Source organism: Somniosus microcephalus, unplaced genomic scaffold (assembly GCF_052327205.1).
Source record: "Somniosus microcephalus isolate GS21.2 unplaced genomic scaffold, FLI_Smic_1.0 scaffold26, whole genome shotgun sequence".
NCBI lineage: Eukaryota > Metazoa > Chordata > Chondrichthyes > Squaliformes > Somniosidae > Somniosus > Somniosus microcephalus.
The window spans coordinates 341646-369354 of NW_028225213.1; the positions used below are offsets into that span (position 1 = coordinate 341646).

The following is a 27709-nucleotide window of genomic DNA, read 5'->3' on the forward strand; positions in this document are numbered from 1 at the left end:
TGAAAGATTTGTCCAGACATTCAAAAAGGCAATTAAGGCCATGAACGATGATCAGATTCCGCTGCAACACAAGGTCGACAAGTTCCTGATGTCATATCGAAACGCCGATCATGCAGTGACTAACCAAAGTCCTGCCATGATGTTTTATAACAGGAGGTTGTGGCCCAAGTTGGACTTGTTAAAACCAAATGTGCGGAGGGAAGTGGAAAACAAACAGTTTCGGCATATTAACAACAAGACCACTCGAACTTTCGACATAGGACAACCAGTGTTGGCAAGGGGCTATGGAAACGAAAAATGGCAGTCCGGAACAATTCGGGCCAGACAAGGACCTCTGATGTACACAGTAGATATTGGTCATAATGTGATAAGGCGTCATGCGGATCAACTGGTAGAGTCGAGAGCAAGGGTCGAACCCATGGTTGTGACAGAGACAACTGTGGAAGACGTTAATGAACCTGAAGCATCTACCTCGGCAGGGAATGTACTTGATGATGATGACACCCAATACATTGGAAACCAAATAGAGGAGGCACCTCAACAACAAGAATCAGAGACTACTGAGAGGCGTTATCCAAGCCGCATCAGAAAGCCTCCTGAGAGACTGAACCTTTGAACTGTTATACCTGAAGTTATATATGTATATATGTTATTATGTTATGTTAAATGGGGATATGACTGTTAAGCTAAAAAGGGAGGATTGTGGTGTATGTAACCTGTTCCACCTTAAGAGAACTTAAGCCTGTTCCACCTTAAGAGATGTACTACTTTCTCTGGCTGCTGTATACGTAATACCGGTGGTGACCACACCGGTATATAAGCACTGTGTAGTAATATTGTATTCAGTATAGTCCCTACCTCCAACCAGTAAAGACCTGTTGAATTTACTCTTGTAGTCTGTGTAGTAATTATCACTATAACACACAGACTTAACAACATTCACCCTGTTTTCAAAAAGGCTTTTGAGAAACTGCCTGAACTTTCTTCCGATGTAGATGATAGCAAAAGAGGAACTGTGTGGTACGTTCGAGCCAAACCTATCACCCTGTGTCCTGGAGGAGTGGCTAGAATCCCTGGGATACCAAAATTCCCTGGAACGCCAGGTACTGAAGCCATTCTGATAGAGTCACCTGATGATCCTGCAGAAGAGTCACGGTTTCCAAATGAGCTTCTGGTGAGACCAGAGTTGCAGACCCCGACAGCTGTGATGTCAAGGAGAGTTACAGTGACCGTGAGGAATATGTCAGGCAAAGGAATCACATTGAGGAAAGGAATGCCGATTGCGCATCTGTTTCCTGTAAATGTACTGTCGTCACATGTGAAGGAAGAGTCCAAAGTTAACTCAACCGGAGATCTGACACCCTCCTCCTTCAACTTTGGAGATTCATTCGTTCCTAAAGAATGGAAGGACCGATTAGTCAGGAAGATGATGGAGCGGAGAGGAGTTTTCTCTACTCATGAGTTTGATGTTGGTTGTAGTAAGAGTACTCGCCATTCTATCAGAATTACCGAGGATAAACCCTTTCGGGAGAGGTCTCGACGGCTGGCACCAGCTGACATCGAAGCAGTGAGACAGCACCTGTCGCAGTTAAAAGAAGCTGAGATCATTACCGAGTCCAGGAGTCCTTATGCATCTCCTATAGTGGTGGTGAGGAAAAAGAATGGAAAGATTCGGATGTGTGTGGACTTTAGGACGCTTAACAGACATACTATTCCCGACCAATACACCGTTCCAAGAATTGAGGATGCACTGGCTTGTCTTAATGGAAGCAAGTGGTTCAGTGTGTTGGATCTCAGAAGTGGATACTACCAAATACCGATGAGTGAATCGGACAAAGAAAAGACAGCCTTTATATGTCCAGTTGGGTTCTACCAATTTGAAAGGATGCCACAGGGAGTTTCAGGCGCTCCAGCAACTTTTCAAAGAATAATGGAACAAACAGTTGGGGACATGAACTTGCTCGAAGTATTGGTGTACTTGGATGATATCATTGTGTTTGGGGCAACCCTTGAAGAACACGAAGCTCGGTTGCTGAAAGTGCTTGGTCGCCTGGAGGATGCAGGTCTCAAGCTATCATTGGACAAGTGTCAGTTTTGCCAAACATCCGTGTCCTATGTGGGGCATATTGTATCACAGGATGGAGTAGCCACAGATCCATCCAAGATCGAAGCTGTTACCACATGGCCCAAACCAAACACAGTGACTGCCTTGCGGTCATTTCTTGGGTTCTGCGGATATTACAGGCGCTTTGTGCAGGATTACTCCAAAGTGGCCCATCCTCTGAATCAGCTGCTGGCTGGTTACCTCCCACCAGCCGAGAGGAAGAAAAAGGCTAAAGGTAAAGAGAACAAGGACTACTTCAAACCCTCTGAGCCTTTTGGTGTTAGATGGGATGAGAAATGCGAAGAGGCCTTTCACACCTTAAAGCAAAGTCTTACTCAAGCCCCCGTGTTGGCTTTTGCAAACCCACAGCTGCCATATGTGCTACACGTGGATGCCAGTCAAGAAGGGTTGGGTGGTGTGTTGTATCAGGACCAAGGAGCAGGGCTGAGACCCGTAGCGTTCATCAGTCGCAGTCTTACGCCATCAGAGCGTAACTACCCAGCTCATAAGCTAGAATTCTTGGCATTGAAGTGGGGGGTGGTGGATAAGCTGCAGGATTATCTGTATGGAGCGAAGTTTGAAGTGAGGACAGACAATAATCCATTAACCTATGTGTTGACTTCGGCAAAACTTGATGCCACCGGCCACCGCTGGCTTGCTGCACTATCTGCTTACGACTTTAGTCTCAGGTACAGACCTGGGAACCAGAACATTGATGCAGATGCTCTGTCTCGTCACCCACACTACCAGAAACCAGAGTGGAAAGATGTTGCTTCAGCAGATGTGAAAGTAATGTGTCAGACGTCTGTGGTATCTGGACCAAAGAATTCATTTCATGCCCGAGAGATTGACCACTTGGGAGTGTCAATGCATGCTATTCCCCAGGCATTTTGCAACCTTTCCAGTTTGGATGTACAAAACTTACCCATGTTGTGTTCATCTGAAATATCCAAAGCACAACAGGAGGATCCCTGTATTCATGAGGTGTTTTCAGCTCTCCGTCTGGGTGATATTACACAGATCGACAAATCAAAACATCCTGACTGTCATCTGCTCCTAAGAGAATGGGACCACTTGGAAATTAAAGAGGGAGTGTTGTGTAGAATCACTCACCCACCCACTAAACCATGTCATTCACAGTTGGTCCTGGCTGAAAAGTACAGGGAAATAGTGATGAAGTCTTTGCATGATGACACAGGTCATCTGGGAGTAGATAAGACCTATGGGTTGGTCAAGGACAGATTCTATTGGCCGCGTATGAAGTCTGCGGTTGAGGAGTTCTGCAAGTCCTGTGCACGCTGTGTCCAGAGAAAGACTTTACCTAAAAGAGTTGCTCCTCTGTTTCACATGCAAAGTGATGGACCTCTAGACCTTGTCTGTATGGATTTTCTGTCCATCGAACCCGATTCCAGCAATACCGCAAATGTCTTGGTCATTACAGGTCATTATACTCGCTACGCCCAAGCTTTTCCCACAAAGGATCAGAAAGCATCCACCGTTGCCAAAGTGTTGTGGGAGAAATACTTCATCCACTATGGACTGCCAAAGTGAATACACAGTGATCAAGGTAGAGACTTTGAAAGTAGACTTATACATGAGTTGTTGTCCATGCTCGGGATTGAGAAGTCAAGAACAACTCCATACCATCCTCAGGGAGATCCTCAACCTGAGCGGTTTAACCGTACTTTGTTAGACATGCTTGGAACGCTGGATTCAAAGCGAAAGAACAAGTGGAGTCGGCACATTGGACATCTTGTTCATTCTTATAATTGTACCCGAAATGACGCTACTGGTTTTTCACCGTACTACCTCATGTTTGGACGTGAAGCGAGGATGCCGGTGGATTTGTGTTTCGGAGTATCCAGTGATGGCACATCACAGAGAACTTACCTCAAGTATGTGTCTGACATGAGAAAGGAATTGCAAGCTGCTTATGAACTTGCTGAGTCTGTTTCTGCCAAACAGAATAAAGGAAATAAGCAGAGGTATGACCAGAAGATCCGTTTTTCCCAACTCATGCCTGGTGACCGAGTTCTCATACGGAACCTAGGACTTCAAGGGAAACATAAGTTAGCAGACCGCTGGGCTTCTACACCTTACATTGTTGAAAGTCAAATGTCACAACTACCTGTGTTTCGGCTAAAACCTGCAGGTGGGAATGGACCCATAAAAATACTGCACCGGAATCATATCCTGCCACTGGGACAGCAAGTGCGTCTGGATCCGCCAGCGGATAATGAGCCGACACCTAGTAGGAGAACACTGCAGAGAAGAAGAAGGAAAAAAACGAGAAACCAGGAAAACTTTGTTCCAGAAGACAGAAAACCCATGACACAGTGTGTGGATCATGAGGAACCTGATGAGTCGGAAGATGAAGGATGGGATCTATGGTACGACCTCCCAGAAAGACGCATAAGACAGAATCTGGATGAATTGTCTGAACCATTTAGCTCAGACTTGGACATGGTCTGGGAAGAACCAGATGCTTCCGAGAAGGAGATAAAAGAGACTGAAGGGCATGATAACAAAGGAACCAACGCCTCCAACGTAGTTGAAAGAACTGAAGACCGGGTATCCGAAATAAGGAGCTCACAGCGAGTTAAGAAGGTTCCTGAAAGATTGACATACAGTACACTAGGAGTGCCAAGTGTAATGATAGCCCCTACAGTTCGATATGTTACCTCCCTTTATACATGGTTGGGAAGCATGCAACCACTTATGTGTAAAGTTCATTAGTCATGGGGACATGCCTATATTTGATAGGGGGGGAGTGTAATACCCACTGGAAATGTTATGTACGCTAAGTATGGTTATCAATCTTTAACTTAGACACTGTATTATCATTGTTATAAATCCCTGGGTTAAAGTTGCCCATGTGAAGGTACGGCAAGAACTTTTAAGGACACAATGTGACTAAGAGCAGACATTCCATAATTCTGCACCAGTATCAACTGTTGCAGACAGTGAGGCTGTGCAGTCTCCAGGCAGAAACCCCAGGAGGAAGGGGTGGAGTCGGGTTTTTCGAGCGGGAAACGCGAGCGACTGGAAGAAAAGAGGGCAGGAGCTCTGAAAAGAGGGCTCAGGAGGCAAATGGCTGCCGCATCCCATCCCGGGCTTCCAAAATCGGCCGCCGCCCTTCGTATTAGTAGCTCTGCATCCAGAACTCAAAGTGGGATTCAGTGATCGTGAAGAGAATTCAACGAAGGGGTTCGGAGTCGTAAGTCTTGCAGACATTATACATACCATGAGCTCCAACTTAAGTGCGCCAACGAAAGAGTGCACTCGAATTTGGACACAGGGACAGATTCTCCTTTGAATCCATATAAATGGAGAATGTATGTTTATTATGTCTAGATTCATTCTAATGTATGCAAATGTCTAATTTAGGTCATTGACCCGTAATCTTCTTATACTGTCTGACGTTAAAACTATAAAGTAAGATAATTAGAATTAAGCCATTGTAGTAGTGATCTCCTTACTGAACTATAGCATACTGTCGACAACAGAGACCACATCTCACATATATCTAGAGAACCGTGAAGGGGTTACATCTGTATCTAACCCGTGCTGTTCCTGCCCTGGGAGTGTTTGATGGGACAGTGTAGAGGAAGCTTTACTCTGCATCTAACCCATGCTGTACCTGCCCCAGGGGTGTTTGATGGGACAGTGTAGAGGGACCTCTACTCTGTATCTAACCCGTGCTGTACCTGCCTTGGGAGTGTTTGATGGTTCATTGCAGAGGGAGTTTTACTGTGTATATAACCCGTGCTGTATCTGCCCTGGGAGTGTTTGATGGGACAGTGTAGAGGGAACTTTACTCTGTATCTAACCCATGCTGTACCTGCCCTGGGAGTGTTTGATGGGACAGTGTAGAGGGAGCTTTACTCTGTATTTTACCCGTGCTGTACCTGAACTGGCAGTGTTTGATGGGACAGTGTAGAGGGAGCTTTACTCTGTATCTAACTCATGCTGTACTTGTCCTAGGAGTGCTTGATGGGAAAGTGTAGGGGCTGCTTTACTCTGTATCTGACCCATGCTGTCCCTGCCCCAGGGGTGTTTGATGGGACGGTGTAGAGGGACCTTTACTCTGTATCTAACCCGTGCTGTACCTGCCCTGGGGGTGTTTGATGGGACAGTGTAGAGGGAGCTTTACTCTGTATCTAACCCGTGCTGTACCTGCCCTGGGAGTGTTTGATGGGACAGTGTAGTGGGAGCTTTACTCTGATTCTAACCCATGCTGTTCCTGCCTTGGGAGTGTTTGATGGGACATTGTAGAGGGAGCTTTACGCTGTATATAACCCATGCTGTACCTGCCCTGTGAGTGTTTGATGGGACAGTGTAGAGGGAGATTTATTCTGTATATAACCCGTGCTGTACCTGCCCTGGCAGTGTTTGATGGGGCAGTGTACAGGGAGCTTTACTCTGTATCTAATGCGTGCTGTACCTGTCCTGGTAGTGTTTGATGGGACAGTGTAGAGGGAGCTTTACTCTGTATCTAACCCGTGCTGTACCTGCCCTGGGAGTGTTTGATGGGACAGTGTAGAGGGAGCTTTACTCTGTATCTAACACGTGCTGTACCTGCCCTGGGAGTGTTTGATGGGACAGTGTAGAGGGAGCTTTACTCTGTATCTAACCCGTGTTGTACCTGCCCTGGGAGTGTTTGATGGGACAGTGTAGAGGGAGCTTTACTCTGTATATAACCCGTGCTGTACCTGCCCTGGGAGTGTTTGATGGGACAGTGTAGAGGGAGCCTTACTCTGCATATAACCCATGCTGTACCTGCCCTGGCAGTGTTTGATGGGGCAGTGTAGAGGGAGCTTCACTCTGTATCTAACCCATGCTGTACCTGCCCTGGGAGTGTTTGATGGGAAAGTGTAGAGGGAGCTTTACTCTGTATCTAACCTGTGCTGTACCTGCCCTGGGAGTGTGTGCTGGGGACAGTGTAGAGGGAGCTTTACTCTGTATTTAACCCGTGCTGTACCTACACTGGAAGTACTTGATGCGACAGTATAGAGGGAACTTTACTCTGTATCTTACCCATGCTATAACTGCCCTGGGAGTGTTATATAGGACAGTGTAGAGGGAGCTTTACTCTGTATCTAACCTGTGCTGTACCTGCCCTGGGAGTGTTCACTGGGACATTGTAGAGGGAGCTTTACTCTGCATCTAACCCGTGCTGTACCTGCCCTGGGAGTGTTTGATGGGACAGTGTAGAGGGAGCTTTACTCTGCATCTAACCCGTGCTGTACCTGCCCTGGGAGTGTTTGATGGGACAGTGTAGAGGGAGCTTTACTCTGTATCTAACCCGTGCTGTACCTGCCCTGGGAGTGTTTGATGGGACAGTGTAGAGGGAGCTTTACTCTGTATCTAACCCGTGCTGTACCTGCCCTGGAAGTGTTTGATGAGACAATGTAGAGGGTGATTTACTCTGTATCTAACCCGTGCTGTACCTGCCCTGGGAGGGTTTGATGGGACAGTGTAGCGGGAGCTTTACTCTGCATCTAACCCGTGCTGTACCTGCCCTGGGAGTGTTTGATGGGACAGTGTAGAGGGAGCTTTACTCTGTATCTAACCCGTGCTGTACCTGCCCTGGGAGTGTTTGATGGGACAGTGTCGAGGGAGCTTTACTCACCCTGCTTGTTATATCCTGATGAACTCTCAGTAAAATTGCAATTTAGCTCCATTTGCCCATGTTTGGATCAAGGTTTGTAATGAGGTCAACGGTGGGATTCGATCTCGGGACTCTCTGACTCAGAGGCGAGGGCGCTGCCCGCCCCGCCCCCGTTTGTTGCTCATTCATTGGCCAAGAGGCTGCTGAGTGACATGTGGGTTATCCAATGACGAGCGGCGGCGCTGAGGGTTGGCGGGGCCTAGAAGGACGGGGAGGAAAGCGGCGCCGCCATTTTCTGCCTCGCCGCTCCGGGCGCCCTCCCCTCGGTGCGGTGGTTTGATGGGGTGGGGTGGGGGGGGGCGGCCGGCCGCTGGGGTAATGTTCTCCGCTGCTCAGCGGCGACCCCGATCAGGGCGATGGATGCTTTCCGTCCGGTGGTTGGAGATAATTAAAGCGCCGTTCCCCGTCTACCACCGCCATTTTCCTCGCAGCCAAGCAGCCCTGCCCGGCCCTCCCGGGCGCTGATTGGACAGCTTCACCTGGCTGCCTCCTGATTGGCCCCTGGGGACACGTGGGTGGCGCTGGGGAGACTACAAGTCCCAAAGGCCTCGGCGCGGAGGTCGGGCTCCCATTGGCTGAGCCCTGACCCCGCCCATTGAGGGCGGCAGGAAAGCACTTGACCGAATAAAGGGGTCAGAGTCCCCGCTGTTGCCACCATGCACCCTGCACTGTTGACTGGCAAAGTGGCCCTGGTGACTGCCTCCACCCGGGGCATTGGGCTGGCCATCGCCCGGCGCCTGGCCCGGGATGGGGCCCGGGTGGTCATCAGCAGCCGCAAGCAGGCCAACGTGGACAGTGCCCTGGGCCAGCTGCGGGCCGAGGGGCTGGAGGTCTCGGGCACCGTCTGCCACGCGGGCAAGCGGGCGGACCTGGAGGAGCTTGTCGGTGGGACGCTGAGGCGCCACGGAGCCATCGACATCCTGGTCTGCAACGCCGCTGTCAACCCCTTCGCCGGGAGGACCCTGGACTGCCCGGAGGAGGCCTGGGACAAGATCTTCGAGGTCAACGTCAAGGCCCCCTTCCTCTTGACCAAGCTGGTGGTGCCACACATGGAGCGGCAAGGTGGGGGCTCCATCGTGCTGGTGAGCTCCGCCGCCGGCTACCAGCCCTTCCCCGCCATCGGGCCCTACAGCGTCAGCAAGACAGCGCTGCTGGGCCTGACCAAGGTGCTGGCCGACGAGCTGGGGCCCGCCAACATCCGGGTCAACTGCCTGGCCCCCGGCATCATCAAGACCGACTTCAGCTCCGCCCTGTGGTCAGATGAGGGCTCACGCCGGCGGTTCGAGAAGAGCATCGCCATGCGCCGGATTGGTGAGCCGGAGGAGTGCGCCGGTACAGTCTCCTTCCTCTGCTCGCAGGACGCCACCTACATCACTGGGGAGACCATCGTGGTGGGCGGAGGCTTTCACTGCCGGTTCTGAGCCGACGGGTCGACATTCGAGCTGGGACGCTCTCGATGCTTCTCAATCCAGCTGCCTTCCGGGATCATTCATCGTTCTCCTCAACTCTGTAATCCTCTGCAGCCCTACAACTGTCTGAGTTCTCTGCGTTCTTCCTACATTGGCCCTCTTGCGCATCCCCCACTTCCTTCACCCCTCCCCATCTCTGTAACCTTCTCCGGCGGCCCCACAACCCTGCGCTCCTCTAATTCTGGCCTCTTGTGCATCCCACACTTCCTTCGCCCCTCCATCGACGGCCGTGCCTTCAGCTCTCCCGGCCCTAAGATCTGGAATCCCCTCCCTAAACCTCTCTACTTCTCTCTCCTCCGTTAAGATGCTCATTTAAACCTACCTCCATGACCAACCTGTCCAAATATTTCCTTGTGTGGCTCGGTGTCAAGTTTGTGTCTGGTTCACGCTCCTGTGAAGCGCCTTGGGACATTGTGCTACGTTAAAGGCACTATATAAATTCGTCATGTTGTATATGTGACTCCAGTCTCGCAACAACATTGTTGACTCTTAATTACCATCTGAAGTGGCCTAGTCAGCAACTCAGTTGTATCAAACCTTTACAACGATGAAGGTCCACCACCACCTTCTTGGGCCAACTGGGGAATGGGGAAATAAATGCCGGCCTTGCCAGTGACACTCATTTCTCACGAATGAAATAATAGAAAAAACTTGTGGCATTGCTTGGCCGAACTTGGCAATTCTTTCTTCGTGTGTCAACTGCAACTGGAGAGCGGTATCAAGATGCCCCAGCAAATAATCACAATCAAAGTGTGGATTCTGCAGGAGGTGTCCTGTCAATAAAATCTAGAAACCATTGAACACGATTCCTGTCGTTTTCATTCTCGCAATTCTATCTGGAGATGCAGAAAGAAAAGAACGACTTGCATTTCTATAGCACCTTTTGTTAAGCAACCTCCTTTCCCCTCTGGCTCACAACAACACGTTTCCAGCAAGCACGAGACTTCGTAGTGGAGTATATGGAACAGACGTTACTGTGCATCAATAAAGGTGATCGGTCATCACAGAGAGTGACTTTACCCGTTTCTGGATCTTTCGAGTACACTCTGGCAAACTGTTGAAAACCATGCTCCTTTTATACACCATAATATATTTTAACTACATCAAAGGAAAATGACAAAATAACCTGGCCCAGAAATTCGGGTCTCCACGGGTGAGTACGCGCTGGGTACTCACCCGTAGGCCCAACGGAAGTGCCGGTTTCGTGCATGCGTCGGCGGGAAACCTGAGCGGCAGAGCGGGGCTATAAAAGGCCCCAGAGACCAGGTAAGGCCTCACAGCGTCGGCGGGAAACTCGAGCGGCAGAGCGGGGCTATAAAAGTCCCAGAGACCAGGTAAGGCCTCACAGCATCGGCGGGAATCTCGAGCGGCAGAGCGGGGCTATAAAAGTCCCAGAGACCAGGTAAGGCCTCACAGCGTCGGCGGGAATCCTGAGCGGCAGAGCGGGGCTATAAAAGTCCCAGAGACCAGGTAAGGCTTCACAGCGTCGGCGGGAATCTCGAGCGGCAGAGCGGGGCTATAAAAGTCCCAGAGACCAGGTAAGGTGTACCAGTCTCCAGTCTGGAAGGAGAGAGGTAAAAAGTAATCCAAGTGTGACGTCACCAGAAAGCGGGTAAGTGATTGGTTGGTAAGTATTTCTCCCTTTTAAGCTTAAATCTCTTTGGTTTATAGTTTCTAAGGTGTGATATTCACCATCTAGAATCGGGGCAGAGGATATTTAAAAATAATATTAATAAATTTAATTAATTACATAGAATGGGAGATCAGGTGATGTGTTGCTGCTGCAATATGTGGGAGCTGGTGAACACCATTGATGCTCACGGTGATCACATTTACAGTAAGTGTTGGCTGCTCGAGGAACTCCGGCTCCGTGTTGAAGAGCTGGAGTCCGAGCTTCAAACACTGAGACACATCAGGGAGGGGGAGAGTTACCTGGACTCTGTGTATCACGAGGTAGTCACACCAATTAGATTAATTAATTCAGATGTAGTCCGTGGCCAGGGTCAGGATGGTGTGACTAGAAGTGAGGCAGGTACGGGGATCCAGGAGGTAGTGTTGGAGGAGCCGCAGCCCTTGCACTTGTCCAACAGGTTCGAGGCTCTTACTCCCTGTGGGGACGGGAGCAGGGACTGCAGGGAGGATGAGCAACCTGGCCACAGCACCGTGGAGCAGGGGGCCATTCAAGTGGGGGGAGTTAAAAGAAATGTTGTACTGGTAGGGGATAGTATCGTTAGGGGGATAGATAGAGTTCTTTGCAGCCGAGAGCGAGAGTCCCGAAGGCTGTGTTGCCTGCCCGGTGCCAGGGTTAAGGACATCTCCTCTGGACTGGAGAGAAACTTGGAGTGGGAGGGGGAGGATCCAGTTGTCGTGGTCCATGTTGGTACCAACGACATAGATAGGACAAGGAAGGAGGTTCTGCTGAGGGAGTTTGAGCAGCTAGGGGCCAAATTAAAAAGCAGAACCACAAGGGTAATAATCTCTGGATTATTACCTGAGCCACGAGCGAATTTGGCTAGGACAAATAAAATTAGAGAGTTAAATGCGTGGCTCAAAGACTGGTGTGGGAGAAATGAGTTTTGCTTCCTGGGACACTGGCACCAGTACTGGGGCAGGAGGGAGCTGTTCCGTTGGGACGGGCTTCACTTGGCCAGTGCTGGGACTAGAGTCCTGGCGGATCATATAACTAGGGCTGTAGCGAGGGCTTTAAACTAACTAGTTGGGGGGAGGTTCCTAGAGAGCAAATAATAAAAATGACAACAGAGAAGGTCATAGACTTAGGTAGCAGTGGGGAAATTAAAAACCAGAGCGTGTCAGGAAGGGGCAGAAGGTATGGAGTAAAAGGTAAAGTAATAAAAAGGGCAAAAGCAGGAACTAAGTGTCACAAAACATATTTGAAAGTTCTCTATCTGAATGCACGTAGCATTCGTAACAAAATAGACGAGTTAATGGCACAAATAACTACATATGGGTATGATCTTGTGGCCATTACAGAAACATGGCTGCAGGGTGACAATGCCTGGGAATTAAACATACCAGGTTATTTTAACGATCAGGAAGGACAGGCAGGAAGGAAGGGGAGGTGGGGTGGCTATGTTAATAAAGGAAGGAATCACTGTAATACAGAGAAATGATATTGGGTCAAAAGATCAGGATAATGAAACAGTTTGGGTGGAGGTAAGGAATAATAACGGGAACAAAACACTAGTGGGCGTAGTCTATAGGCCTCCGAACAGTGGCAACTCTGCTGGACGGAGTATCAATCAGGAAATAGTTGAGGCTTGTAATAAGGGAACATCTATAATTATGGGGGATTTTAACTATAATATTAATTGGACAAATCAAATTGGGCAGGGCAGCCTTGAGGATGAGTTCATTGGGTGTATTAGGGATGGGTTTCTTGAGCAGTATGTAACTGAACCGACCAGGAGGCAAGCAACCTTAGATCTGGTCCTGTGTAACGAGACGGGATTAATAAAAAATGTCCTAGTAAAGGATCCCCTTGGAATGAGTGACCATAACATGGTTGAATTCCATATTCAATTAGAGGGTGAGAAGGTTGGATCTCAAACAAGCGTGCTAAGCTTGAATAAAGGAGACTATGAAGGTATGAGAGCGGAATTGAGTAGAGTGCATTGGGAAAATAGATTAAAGGGTAAGACGATACATGATCAGTGGTGTACATTTAAGGAGTTATTTTACAACTTCCAAAAAATATATATTCCACTGAGAAGAAAAGGGTGTAAAAGAAAAGACAGCCATCCGTGGCTAAGTAAAGAAATTAAGGATAGTATTCGACTAAAAACAAGGGCATATAAGGTAGCCAAATCTAGTGGGAGGATAGAGGATTGGGAAAACTTTAAAAGACAGCAAAAAATAACAAAAAGATTGATTAAGAAAGGGAAGATAGATTATGAAAGTAAATTAGCAAAAAATATAAAAACAGATAGTAAGAGTTTTTATAGTTATATAAAAAGAAAAAGGGTGGCTAAAGTAAATGTTGGTCCCTTAGAGGATGAGACCGGGAAATTAATGGTGGGAAATATGGAGATGGCAAAAACACTGAATGAATATTTTACATCAGTCTTTACAGTAGAAGATACTAAGAATATCCCAACACTGGACAAACAGGGGGCTAAAGGGGGGGAGGAGCTAAACATGATCAAAATCACTAAGGAAGTGGTACTCGGTAAAATAATGGGACTCAAGGCGGATAAATCACCTGGACCTGATGGCTTACATCCTAGGGTCTTGAGGGAAGTGGCGGTAGCGATTGTGGATGCATTGGTAATAATTTTCCAAAACTCCCTGGACTCGGCAAAGGTCCCGGCAGACTGGAAAACTGCTAATGTAACACCCTTATTTAAAAAGGGCAGTAGACAGAAGGCTGGAAACTATAGACCGGTTAGCCTAACATCTGTGGTAGGTAAAATTTTGGAGTCCATTATTAAGGAGACAGTAACAGGACATTTGGATAATCATAATTTAATAGGACAAAGTCAGCATGTTGTTATGAAGGGTAAGTCATGTTTGACAAATTTGCTGGAGTTCTTTGAGGAAGTAACGTATAGGGTGGATAAAGGGGAACCAGTGGATGTAGTGTATTTAGACTTCCAAAAGGCATTTGACAAGGTGCCACACAAAAGATTATTGCTTAAGATAAAAAATTACGGGATTGGGGGTAATATTCTGGCATGGATAGAGGATTGGCTATCTAACAGAAGGCAGAGAGTTGGGTTAAATGGTTCATTATCAGACTGGCAATCAGTAACTAGTGGTGTTCCGCAGGGGTCAGTGCTGGGTCCCCAACTCTTTACAATCTATATTAACGATTTGGAGGAGGGGACCGAGTGTAACATATCAAAGTTTGCAGATGATACTAAGATGGGAGGGAAAGTAGTGAGTGAGGAGGACATAAAAAATCTGAAAGGGGACATCGACAGGCTAAGTAAGTGGGCAGAGATTTGGCAGATGGAATACAATACTGGAAAGTGTAAGGTTATGCACTTTGGCAGGAAAAATCGTAGAGCAAGTTATTATCTTAATGGCAAGAAACTGGAAAGTACTGAAGTACAAAGGGATCTGGGGGTCCTGGTGCACGAAACTCAAAAAGTTAGTATGCAGGTGCAGCAAGTGATTAAGAAGGCCAATGGAATGTTGGCTTTTGTAGTGTCCGTGTGTAGATAAAGACACTGAAGACAGGAGTTGGTTCATAGGTATTTACTAAGCAAGTCTGGGGGGGGGGGGGGAGGTTCTAAAGGATATACACAATACACAGGCTTATATAGCCCAAGTGGCAATTACCGGCATTACGCACACCTGGGGTTCTTAAAGGCACATACACCACAATTCCTCCCCTTCTAGCTAACTAGTACATCATATTTTAAGTAATTATTAATTACATGTTATATGCAAAATAATATACATTGCTGTATTAATTAATTATAAGTTAGTCTCTCAGGAGGCTTCCTGACTCGGTCCGGATAACGCCTCGGGGGTGTAGTAGTTTCTGGTGGTGTAGTAGGTTCTTCTGGCAAGGCTGATTCGGCTTGAAGGCCAGTGTCGGGTTCATCGGGTTCCAGTATCACCGGATCGGAGGTAGATATGGGTATCTCTACTTCATCGTTAGATGTATAGCGTGGTGGTGTAGGTTGTCCCTTTTCGGATGACTTGATGATTTGGTCAGCATGGCGCCTTATTATGCTTTCTCCGATGTCCACGGTATACATCAGTGGTCCTAGTCGTGTGCAGATAGTTCCAGGCTGCCATTTCTCGGTACGGTAGTCCCGGGCCAAAACCAGTTGGCCTATCTGGAAGGCCCTAGTTGGCCTTTCATTCATGCCCTGAAACTGCCGGTTCTCCACGTCCCTTCGGATGTTGGGCTTGACCAAATCCAGCCGGCATCTTAGGTTTCTATTGTAGAACATCATGGCGGGAGTTTGGTTTGTAACCATATGTGTTGCATTCCTATATGCAAATAAGAAGTTATCCACCTTGTGCTGAAGTTTTGTGTCTTCATTACCCATGGCCTTTATGGCCGACTTAAAGGTCTGGACAAACCTTTCAGCCAATCCATTGGTGGCGGGATGGTATGGGGCGGACGTGTAGTGCTTTACCCCACTTTAAGAACTTTCTGAATTCTTCGGACACAAATTGCGGTCCATTATCAGAACATATCTGTTCCGGCAGCCCATTCCTGGCAAATATGGTCCTTAATACTGTGATGGTTTTTTCCGTGGTGGTGGAGGACATCTTTATTACCTCCGGCCACTTGGAGTGTGCATCAACTGCGACTAAGAACATTGAGTCCATAAATGGACCAGCAAAGTCGATGTGCACCCTTTGCCAGGGAGATGAGGGCCACTCCCATGGATGTAGAGGGGCCTGTGGCGGAGCATTTTGGACCTTCTGGCATCCTAGGCAACTCTTGGTCATGTCTTCGATGTCTCCATCGATACCTGGCCACCATACAAACGCCCTAGCTAGGTTCTTCATTTTCACTCCACCCAGATGCCCCTCATGAAGCTCCTTTAGCACTTTATCCTGGAGTTTGGGTGGAATCACCACTCTGGATCCACACATCAAGGTTCCTCGGCACACTGACAGCTGTTCTCTTCTTTGCGAGAATGCTGGCAACAGTGGTTCGCCATGTGCTGGCCATCCCTTCATTGTTAAATCGTAGACCCGTGAGAGAGTCGGGTCATTTCTGGTCTCCCTTTCAATGGCAGAATTTGTCACCGGTAGACATTCCACTATGGTAGAGTGGAATATCTCTACTGGGTCTACTGTAGGTGCCTCTTCTATCGTTGGCAACGGCAGGCGCGATAAACCGTCAGCATTCCCATGCTGTTTTGACCCTTTGTATTCAATGTTGTATTGGTGTGCCCCTAGAAAAAGGGACCACCTCTGTAGTCTTTGTGCCGTCATAATGGGGACACCTTTCTTAGGGTTGAATATGGAGATGAGGGGTTGATGGTCAGTCAGCAAGGTAAATTTTTGTCCGTGTAGGTAATGGTTGAATTTCTTCACTCCCCATACCAGGCTGAGTGCTTCCCTGTCTATCTGGGAATAGTTACGCTCAGCTGAGTTCAATGAGCGTGACGCAAAAGCTATCGGCCGTTCCGAGCCATCAGGGAATCTATGGGACAATACCGCTCCTATGCCGTAAGGGGATGCATCGCATGCCAGTCTGATTGGTAGTGATGGGTTGTAATGAGCCAAAACTTTCTCGGATGTGATTAAGTCTTTACATTTATGGAAGGCACGTTTACAGTCTTCGTTCCATTTCCAAATCACTCCTGTGTGTAGAAGATCATTAAGAGGGTGTAGAATAGTTGATAAGTTCGGTAAAAATTTATGATAGTAATTTATTAATCCCAGGAATGACCTCAATTGTGAAACATTTTCAGGTGCTGGGGCTTTTATAACTGCTTCAATTTTTTCAGGTGACTTATGCAACCCTTCCTTATTAATTATGTGGCCACAATATGATATCTGATTTTGGAAAAATTCACACTTGGGGCGATTTGCTCGTAGGCCCCGTTCTTTCAGCCTAGTGAGCACCTGCTCCAAATTGGCAAGGTGCTCATTGTCGTTTTCTCCTGTTATAAGGATGTCGCCTAGGTAACACTGAGTCCCCGGAATCCCTTGCAGGACTTGCTCCATAGCTCTTTGCCAGATAGCTGGAGCTGATGCTACTCCAAAAACCAGTCGATTGTACTGGTACAGGCCTTTGTGTGTGTTTATTGTGAGATACTTTTTAGAGGTCTCCTCAACCTCCATCTGTAGATATGCCTGTGCCAAGTCAATTTTTGTGAAACGTTTTCCTCCGGATAGTGAGGTGAAAATATCTTCTATCCTCGGAAGAGGATACTGTACCGTGTGAAGGACCGGGTTTACAGTCACCTTAAAGTCCCCACAGATGCGAATTTTTCTCTGTTCCTCAGAGTTATTTTTCAATGCTTTTTTCATGACTGGAACGATGGGTGTTGCCCATTCACTCCAATCTATTTTGGATAATACGCCTGCCTTTTCCAAATTCTCCAGCTCTGCCTCGACTGCCGGACGTATTGCGTATGGCACCGGTCTTGCCTTAAAAAATTTTGGAATTGCTGCATCTTCCACTTTTATTGAGGCGGTGATGCCTTTCAAGGTTCCTAGTTTCTCTTGAAACACTTCTTTGGCGTTGGCCAAGATGTCTTTTAATCGTTCAGGTATGATGTCATCCTTGTTTTTTTCCTTACTGGTCACCGTCAGTGCCTGAATGGAGTGCCAGTCTAAACGTATCTTCCTTATCCATTCACGTCCCAACAACGGTGGACCACCATCTTGTAGAATGTATAAATACAACTTTTGTATTTCTTTGCCGTTGTATACCACAGGCACCTTTATTTTTCCTTTGGGGTATACTTTCTGCCCCGTATATGTTTTTAAGATAATGGATGTGTCTTTTAGAGGTATATGCGAAAATAGCCTCTCGTAATCTCGTCGATTTATTACGGTTAGAGCTGATCCTGTATCTAGCTCCATTTTAACTGGGGACCCTGCTATTATGAGGGTAACCCAAATGGTCTGGTAATCTTCATTGACAATTACATTATGTAATTTGAGAGAGCTTAGTCTCTTGTTCCCGGAGCCGCTATCGCTCTTCTGGTCTTTGGAGCTACTGTCCGTCATCATTTGTACCTTTCTGTGCTTTTCCTTATTGATTCTTTTCCCGTTAGTGGATTTTTTATTTTCAGATCGGCATACATGTGGAATGTGTCCCATCTTTCCGCATCGCCTGCATGCTTTTTCTTTGAACCAGCAATCCCTCTGGTCATGGTTGGATCTGCCGCAGCGATAACATCTCTTGAAACCCCGTGTTATTTCATGGGTGCCGAAGTCCTGTGGCCTTTGCTGTATCTTTGCCGCTCCTATTGCACTGAAAGCCTTGTCCAGTGTTAAATCTTTTCCAGAAGATACCTTTTTTTGTGTTTCTACACTTAGGGGATCGCAGATGAATTTGTCTTGCAGAGAATCTGCCAGTCCTGCCTCAAATTGGCAGTGTAGGGTATCAACAATCTCCTCAAAATTCTTGTCCATCGGTTCGGCTGGAGTGATTAAGTTGCATAACAGCTTGTATGTTTCTGCGCCCATTAGATCCAGAAGCACTGAAGCTTTTTTTTCATCTTCTATTCCATTTGCGGTGCAAAACACCTCCACTCTTTCTACATATGTGGTCCAATTCTCTATCTTGTTATCAAAAACATCAATATTGCCAAAGTTAGGCTCTGTTTCGTTATCAAAAGCATCAATATTGCCAGACTTAGGCATTTCAAAAAAAAGATATGGCGCTTCCCGCGCTTTTTTTTCTTCTGTAGCAACGATATGGCGCTTCCTGCGCTTTCCCACCGCTGCTACCGATAACAACGCTGTTTTACTGTGGCTTCCGTTTATTTACTGTTGGAGACTCGTTCCCGACGGAGGTCTAAACGCTGACCTGCTTGCTGCGCCGGCCGTCTCCCGAGTGCACCCTCCCAGTCCGTTATTGCTTGCCTCCGATTTCGCTGCCTGTCTCAGCTGTAGAGCCCGACGCTGGAGCCCCAGCCTGACGCCCAGGAAGGATTAGCGCAGTACCTGCCACCAGCTTGGACAGCTGGTGAAACCACAGTTTCTATAACTTCCTTGAGTCTTCTGGATGCTGGAGGAATCGATGTCCTTGAGGTGCTGCCGAATTGCAGGTAAGTCCGTTTCCACTTCGTCGCCACTGTAGTGTCCGTGTGTAGATAAAGACACTGAAGACAGGAGTTGGTTCATAGGTATTTACTAAGCAAGTCTGGGGGGGGGGGGTTCTAAAGGATATACACAATACACAGGCTTGTATAGCCCAAGTGGCAATTACCGGCATTACGCACACCTGGGGCTCTTAAAGGCACATACACCACAATTGCTCTTAAAGGCACATACACCACAGCTTTCATTGCTAGGGGGATAGAATATAAAAATAGGGAGGTATTGCTTCAGTTGTACAAGGTATTGGTGAGACCGCACCTGGAATACTGCGTACAGTTTTGGTGTCCATACTTAAGAAAGGACATACTTGCTCTCGAGTCAGTACAAAGAAGGTTCACTCGGTTAATCCCGGGGATGAGGGGACGGACATATGAGGAGAGGTTGAGTAGATTGGGACTCTACTCATTGGAGTTCAGAAGAATGAGAGGCGATCTTATTGAAACATATAAGGTTGTGAAGGGGTTGGATCGGGTGGATGCGGGGAAGATGTTCCTGATGATGGGTGAAACTAGAACTAGGGGGCATAGTCTTAGAATAAGGGGCTGCTCTTTCAAAACTGAGATGAGGAGGAACTACTTCACTCAGAGGGTGGTAGGCCCATGGAATATGCTGCCCCAAAAAGCTGTAGAAGCTACATCATTACATAAATTTAAAACAGAAATAGACAGTTTCCTAGAAGTAAAGGGAATTAAGGGTTACGGGGAGCGGGCAGGAATTTGGACATGAGTCTAGGTTCGGATCGGTCATGGCCCTGTGGGTAGCGGAGCGGGCCCAGGGGCCGTGTAGCCTGATCCTGCTCCTATTTCGTGTGTCTAATTCTGTTAGATTCAGGAGATGGTTCTGTGATAGTGGATTGGCGGTTAGGATCAGATCAGCCATGATCTTATTGAATGGCGGAGCAGGCTCGAGGGGCCGATTGGCCTACTCCTGCTCCTATTTCTTATGTTCTTATGCACTGCACGTACGCAGGAAACCGGAACTTCCGTTCCCTTAAAGGAAGGGGTTCAGAGGTCGAACGCGTGCGCCGGAGAGGCAGCGCGCGCGCCTGGAACTTACGTTTTTTCTCCAGGTTTCTCCGGGAAGGTAAGTCTCCAGGAGTTACACATGTGAAAAGCAGTCACAAGGCCTGCTTTTAACAAGGTAAGTGGTGAATTAATTAAAATTAGAACATTTTTTCCACAGGTTTATTATTTTTAAATACTTTAAAGAAAGGTAAGTTTATTTTTAGCCCCGTTAGAAAATGTAATTAATTTTTTCAAAAATTTAAATTATTGTTTAAAATAGTTATTTAATGTAATTTATAGTTATTTTAAAAATGTGATGTTTTTCTAAAAATGTATTTGAAGTTTTAGTGATGTTTTGGGGCTTATAGTATTTATAGTTTTGACAGCTCTTCCTGTCAAATTTATGAATGGGCTACCATTGGCTCTCCATGGCCCACGTGATCCCAGGGGATGCTTCAAACTAACTGCGCCCCTGGGATACGCAAGCACTCTGCGCCGGCAGTTGGAGGAGGCCCAGGATCGGAATCCCACGCGGGCCCACAGCACAACGGCCGGTGTGCTAGGTAAGTGCAGGTCGGAGGCTTGCACCCACGGGAAGCCTCCGACCCGAATTTCTGGGCCAAACATATCTATTTCCCAAATCCTTTGAAAACAGACTACATGTCCAGCTCCACCCAAAGTGACTCCCACTGATGCTGTGTAACCAGGGGCGTAAACCGTCTCCAGGTGACATCAGAAAGGAGCCAGCGACCATGTCACAAAGCAGCCCAAACCCCTCCCACTCTAGGTATTGCAGAGTCACATGACCAGGCTTTGCTCCTGGTGTGCAGTCTCACTGGGCATGAACGCAGGTTGTACAATCAGTCCAGTCTCCAACCCTGCTCCCGCATACTGAGACTCCAGGCAGGGAGCACTGACTCCCAAAATTACCACTGATAAATTCTCCCTCCCATCCTCTGAATGTGAGGTCCCACTATTCAAAGGCCCCCATTTCAACCTCTTGCTTTATACTCCAGAAAGTCTCCCCTCACTTTATATCTGAGTGTTTCTCCCTCCTGCTTTGGCAGAGAGAGACGGTTTGTGGGAATGGTGTTTGGGATACGGCAAGGATATTACCACTCCCTCCTTTGTGCTCTGAAACAGGTCTATTCTCTGTAACAGGAAGGGCATCAGAGCCAATAAGTGAAGGGATCTTCAGGGGGATCAAGTGCTGGGACCATCGGAGCATTAATTGGAGGGTGCATCATGGGCACTAGGCTCCCTCTGTATTATCCCATCAAACACTCCCAGGCCAGGTACAGCACGGGTTAGATACAGTGTAAAGCTCCCTCTACACTGCTACATCAAACAATCCCAGGGCAGGTACAGCACAGGTTAGATACAGAATAAAGCTCCCTCTACACTGTCCCATCAAACACTCCCAGGGCAGGTACAGCACGGGATAGATACAGAGTAAAGCTCCCTCTTCACTGTCCCATCAAAAACTCCCAGGGCAGGTACAGCACGGGTTAGATACAGAGTAAAGCTCCCTCTACACTGTCCCATCAAACACTCCCAGGGCAGGTACAGCACGGGTTAGATACAGAGTAAAGCTCCCTCTACACTGTCCCGTCAAAAACTCCCAGGGCAGGTACAGCACGGGTTAGATACAGAGTAAAGCTCCCTCTACACTGTCCCATCAAACACTCCCAGGGCAGGTACAGCACAGGTTAGATACAGGGCAAAGCTCCCTCTACACTGTGCCATCAAACACTCCCAGGGCAGGAACAGCATGAGTTAGATACAGAGTAAAGCTCCCTCTACACTGTCCCATCAAACACTCCCAGGGCAGGTACAGCACAGGTTAGATACAGAGCAAAGCTCCCTCTACACTGTGCCATCAAACACTCCCAGGGCAGGAACAGCACAAGTTAGATACAGAGTAAAGCTCCCTCTACACTGTCCCATCAAACACTCCCAGGGCAGGAACAGCACGAGTTAGATGCAGAGTAAAGCTCCCTCTGCACTGTCCCATCAAACACTCCCAGGGCAGGAACAGCACGGGTTAGATACAGAGTAAAGTTCCCTCTAGAGTATTAGAGTCCATTATAAAAGATGTAATAGCAGAGCACTTGTAAAACAGTGACAGGATCGGACAAAGTCAACATGGATTTACAAAAGGTAAATCGTGCTTCTCTGATCCACTGGAATTTTTTGAGGATGTAACTGGTAGAATAGATCAGGGAGAACCAGTAGATGTGGTGTATTTGGACTTTCAGAAGGCTTTCGATAAGGTCCCACAAAAGAGATTAGCGTGCAAAGTTAAAACACATGGGATTGGGGGCAAGGCACTGACTTGGATAGAGAACTGGTTGGCAGACAGGAAGCAAAGAGTTGGAATAAACGGGTCTTTTTCTGAGTGGCAGGCAGTGACTAGTGGGGTACCACAGGGATCGGTCCTAGGACCCCAGCTATTCACAATACATATTAATGATCTAGACGAGGGAACTAGATGTAATATCTCCAAGTTTGCAGATGACATAAAGCTGGGTGGGTGTGTGTGCTGTGAGGAGGATGCCGAGAAACTCCAGTATGATTTGGACAGGTTGGGTGATTGGGCAGATGCATGGCAGTATAATGTGGATAAATGCGAGATTATCCACTTTGGTGTCAAAAACAGGAAGGCAGATTATTATCTGAATGGCAATAGATTGAGAGAAGAGGAAGTGCAACGAGACCTGGGTGTCCTTGTGCACCAATCGCTGAAGGTAAGCATGCAGGTGCAGCAGGCGGTTAAGAAGGCAAATGGTATGTTGGCCTTCGTAGCGAGAGGGTTTGAGTACAGGAACAAGGATGTCTTGCTGCAGTTGTACAGGGCCTTGGTGAGACCACACCTTGAGTATTGTGTGCAGTTTTGGTCGCCTTATCTGAGGAAGGATGTTCTTGCCATGGAGGGAGTGTAGCGAAGATTCACTAGACTGATACCTGGGATGGCAGGAATGACGTATGAGGAGAGATTGGGTCGATTGGGCTTATACTCACTGGAGTTTAGAAGAATGAGTGGGGATCTCATTGAAACTTATAAAATTCTATCAGGACTAGACAGACTAGATGCTGGAGGGATGTTCCCGATGGTCGGGGAGTCCAGAACCAGGGGTCACAGTCTAAGGATAAGGGGTAAGCCATTTAGGACTGAGATGAGGAGGAATTTCTTCACCCAGAGAGTGGTGAACCTGTGGAATTCTCTGCCACAGAGGGCAGTTGAGGCCAATTCATTAAATATATTCAAGAAGGAGTTGGATATATTTCTTAAGGCTAAAGGGATCAAGGGATATGGGGAGAAAGCAGCGACCGGGTACCGAATTTGGATGAACAGCCATGATCTCATTGAATGGCGGAGCAGGCTCGAGGGGTCGAATGGCCTACTCCTGCTCCTATCTTCTATGTTTCTATGTTGAGTCCAGAAGTCTGTAAAGTGCCTGATCGAAAGATGAGGTGCTGTTCCTCGAGCTTACGTTGAGCTTCGTTGGAACAGTGTAACAGGCCGAGGACAGAGAGGGAGTGGAGCGGAGAATTAAAGTGACAGGTGAGGTGCCCAGAACTGCTCACAGTGCTCCAGGTCTGGTCTCACCAGGGTTCTGTGTAGCTGCAGCATAACTTCTCCTCCCTTCTATTCTAGTCCTCCAGATAGAAAGGCCAGCATTCCATTAGCCTTTCTGATTATTCTCTGTACCTGTTCATGACATTTGAATGATCTCTGTACCTCGACCCCCAAGTCTCTTTGGACCTCCACTGTTTTCAGCTTTTCACCATTTAGAAAGGACCCTGTTCGATCCTTTTTAGGTCCAAAGTGGATGATCTCACATTTGCCTACATTGAAATCCATTTGCCATTCACTTAATCTGTCAATATCCCTTTGTAATTTTATGCTTTCATCCAAACTGCCTACAATGCCACCTATCTTTGTGTCATTGGCAAATTTGGATATATGACTTTCTATGCCATCATCTAAGTTGTTAATAAACACAGTGAATAGTTGAGCCCCAGCACAGATCCCTGCGGGACACCACTAGTCACATCCTGCCAATTGGAGTCCGGCCCATTATCCCTCCTCTCCGTCTCCTGCCACTCAGTCAATTTCCTGACCAGGTCAATAATCTGCCCTCATTTCTGTGGGCTTCTACCTTAGATAACAGTCTCTTGTGTGGGACTTTATCAAATGTCTTCTGGAAGTACTTATAAATAAATTTACACCAAAACAGACACCTTCCCTGGATCCTAAGGCTAGGAGAGGCACTCTGGAAGGTATGTGGAGCTGGGACTTGTCCATGAGAGTAACTGAAGGTAGAAAAACTGAAATAATCTGGAAAGAGAAAGGACATCAATTCGTCTCCTCCTATCTTACAGAAATAAAGAACACAACACAGGATGTGTTTACACCAAAACTGGTTTGACAGATATCCAGAAACTTAAACTCCAGCCCAGTTATAGGGGTTATTAACATCAGCACAAACAAACAAAGGATGTGATTAACATCAGAATCTAACCCCTCCAGTCACTTGTGAACTTGCTGGTGTCTCAGCAGGCAAGATGGTCGACTGAATCCCTTCTCACACACGGAGGAGATGAACGGCCTCTCCCCAGTGTGAACTCACTGGTGTCTCGGCAGGTTGGAGGACTGAGTGAATCCCTTCCCACACACAGAGCAGGTGAATATCCTCTCCCCAGTGTGAACTCGCTGGTGTCTCAGCAGGTTGGATGCAGAAGTGAATCCATTCCCACACACAGAGCAGGTGAACGGCCTCTCCCCAGTGTGAATTCGCTGGTGTTGAATGAGGTGAGATGACTGCCTGAAGCTCTTCTCGCACTGAGTGCAACTCAACGGTCTTTCATCAGTGTGAACAAGCTGCTGTTTAATTAGATCCGCAGAGATTTTAAAGCAGTTCCCACAGTCACAGCATTTAAAAGATCTCTCCCCAGTGTGAACTCACTGGTGTAAGTGGAGTCTGGAAAACAGAGTAAATCCCTTCCCACACTCGGAGCAGGTGAACGGCCTCTCCCCGGTGTGACTGCGTTGATGAGATTTCAGCTGGGATGGGCGGTCAAATCCCTTCCCACAGTCCCCACATTTCCACCGTTTCTCCGTGGTGTGGGTATCCTTGTGTCTCTCCAGGTTGGACGATCAGTTGAAGCCTCGTCCACACACACAACACGTGTACGGTTTCTCCCCACTGTGAATGGTGCAATGTTTTTTCAGGCTGTGTAACTGGTTAAACCTCTTTCCACAGTCAGTGCACTGGAACACTCTCACTCGGGTGGGTGTGTGTGTGTCGGTGCTCAGTACACTGGAACACTCTCACTCGGGTGGGTGTGTGTCGGTGCTTTTCCAGTCACACTGATGTTTGAAAACTTTTCCCACAGACAGAACAAACATTTCTCCTTCTACACTCAAAGGCCGATGAATTTCAGGTCCTGATGAATCGAGTGACTCTCTCAGATCTTGATAGGAAGTTTTGTTTGAGTTTCCCATCTGTAAATCGTAAGAATAAGAACATAAGGAACAGGAGCAGGAGTCGGCCATTCGGCCCCTCGAGCCCGCTCCACCATTCAATAAGATCATGGCTGATCCGATCTTGGCCTCACCTCCACTTTCCTGCCTGTTCCCCATGACCCTCGACCCCCCTGTAGTTCAAACATCTGTCTGTCTCAGCCTTGAATATATTCAGTGACTCCGCCTCCACAGCTCTCTGGGGTAGAGAATTCCAAAGATTCACGACCCTCAGAGAAGAAATTCCTCCTCATCTCCGTCTTAAATGGGCGACCCCCTTATTCTGAGACTATGCCCCCGAGTTCTAGATTCCCCCACGAGGGGAAACATCCTCTCAGCATCTACCCTGTCAAGGCCCTCAGAATCTTATGTTTCAATAAGATCCCCTCTCATTCTTCTAAACTCCAGTGAGTATCGGCCCAACCTGCTCAACCTTTCCTCATAAGACAACACCTTCACCCCAGGAATCAACCTCGTGAACCTTCTCTGAACTTCCTCCAATGCAAGTATATAGGAACATAGGAACATAAAAGATAGAAGCAGGAGTCGGCCATTCGGCCCCTCGAGCCTGCTCCACCATTCAATGCGATCATGGCTGATCATCCAAATTCACACCCTGTCCCTGCTTTCTCCCCATATCCCTTGACCACTTTAGCCTTAAGAAATATATCCAACTCCTTCTTGAATATATTTAATGTATTGGCCTCCACTGCCTTCTGTGGTAGAGAATTCCACAGGTTCACCACTCTCTGGGTGAAGAAATTCCTCCTCATTTCTGTCATAAATTGCCTACCCCTTATCCTTAGACTGTGACTCCTGGTTCTGGACTCCCCGACCATCGGGAACATCCTTCCTGCATCTAGTCTGTCCAGTCCTGTCAGAATTTTATAAGCTTCAATGAGATCCCCTCTCATTCTTCTAAACTCCAGTGAGTATAAGCCGAGTCGACCCAATCTCTCCTCATACGTCATTCCTGACATCCCAGGTATCAGCCTGGTGAATCTTCGCTGATCTCCTTCCATGGCAAGAACATCCTTCCTCAGATAAGGCGACCAAAACTGCACACAATACTCCAGATGTTGTCTCACCAAGGCCTTGTATAACTGCAGCAAGACATCCTTGTTCCTGTACTCAAACCCTCTCACTACGAAGGCCAACATACCATTTGCCATCTTAACCTCCTGTTGCACCTGCATGCTTACCTTCAGCGACTGGTGCACAAGGACACCCAGGTCTCGTTGCACTTCTCCTTCTCCCAATCTATTGCCATTCAGATAATAATCTGCCTTCCTGTTTTTGCCACCAAAGTGGATAACCTCACATTTATCCACATTATATTGCATCTGCTATGCTTTTGCCCAATCACCCAACCTGTCCAAATCATCCTGGAGTTTCTCGGCATCCTCCTCACAGCACACACGCCCACCCAGCTTTGTGTCGTCTGCAGATTTGGAGATATTACATCCAGTTCCCTTGTCTAGATCATTAATATATATTGTGAATAGCTGGGGTCCAAGGACCGATCCCTGCAGTACCCCACTAGTCACTGCCTGCCACTCGGAAAAAGACCCGTTTATTCCAACTCTTTGCTTTCTGTCTGCCAACCAGTTCTCTATCCAAGTCAATACCTTGCCCCCAATCCCATGTGCCTTAACTTTACACGCTAATCTCTTATGCGGGACCTTATCGAAAGCCTTCTGAAAGTCCAAATACACCACATCCACTGGTTCTCCCTTATCTATTTTACCAGTTACATCCTCAAAAAATTCCAGGAGATTAGTCAAGCATGATTTACCTTTTGTAAATCCAAGTTGACTTTGTCTGATCCTGTCACTGTTTTCCAAGTGCTCTGCTATTACATCTTTTATAATGGACTCTAGCATTTTCCCCACTACCGATGTCAGGCTTACCGTTTTCTCTCTGCCACCTTTTTTGAATAGTGGGGTAACATTAGCTACCCTCCAATCCATGGGTACTGTTCCAGATTCCATTGAATGTTAGAAGATGATCAGCAATGCATCTACTATTTCTAGGGCCACTTCCTTAAGTACCCTCGGATGTAGATTATCAGGCCCTGGGGATTTATCGGCCTTCAATCCCATCAATTTCCCTAACACAATTTCCCTACAAATGCTGATTTCTTTCAGTTCCTCCCTTTCATCA

The 27709-nt window shown here is 47.4% G+C and overlaps 2 pseudogenes; one reads left to right on the forward strand and one right to left on the reverse strand.

Annotated features, from left to right (window-relative positions):
- The window catches only part of LOC147083890 (uncharacterized), a 167435-nt pseudogene that overhangs the window by 134392 nt on the left and 5334 nt on the right, over nucleotides 1-27709 (reverse strand).
- LOC147083892 (dehydrogenase/reductase SDR family member 4 pseudogene) lies at nucleotides 8364-10236 on the forward strand (annotated as a pseudogene).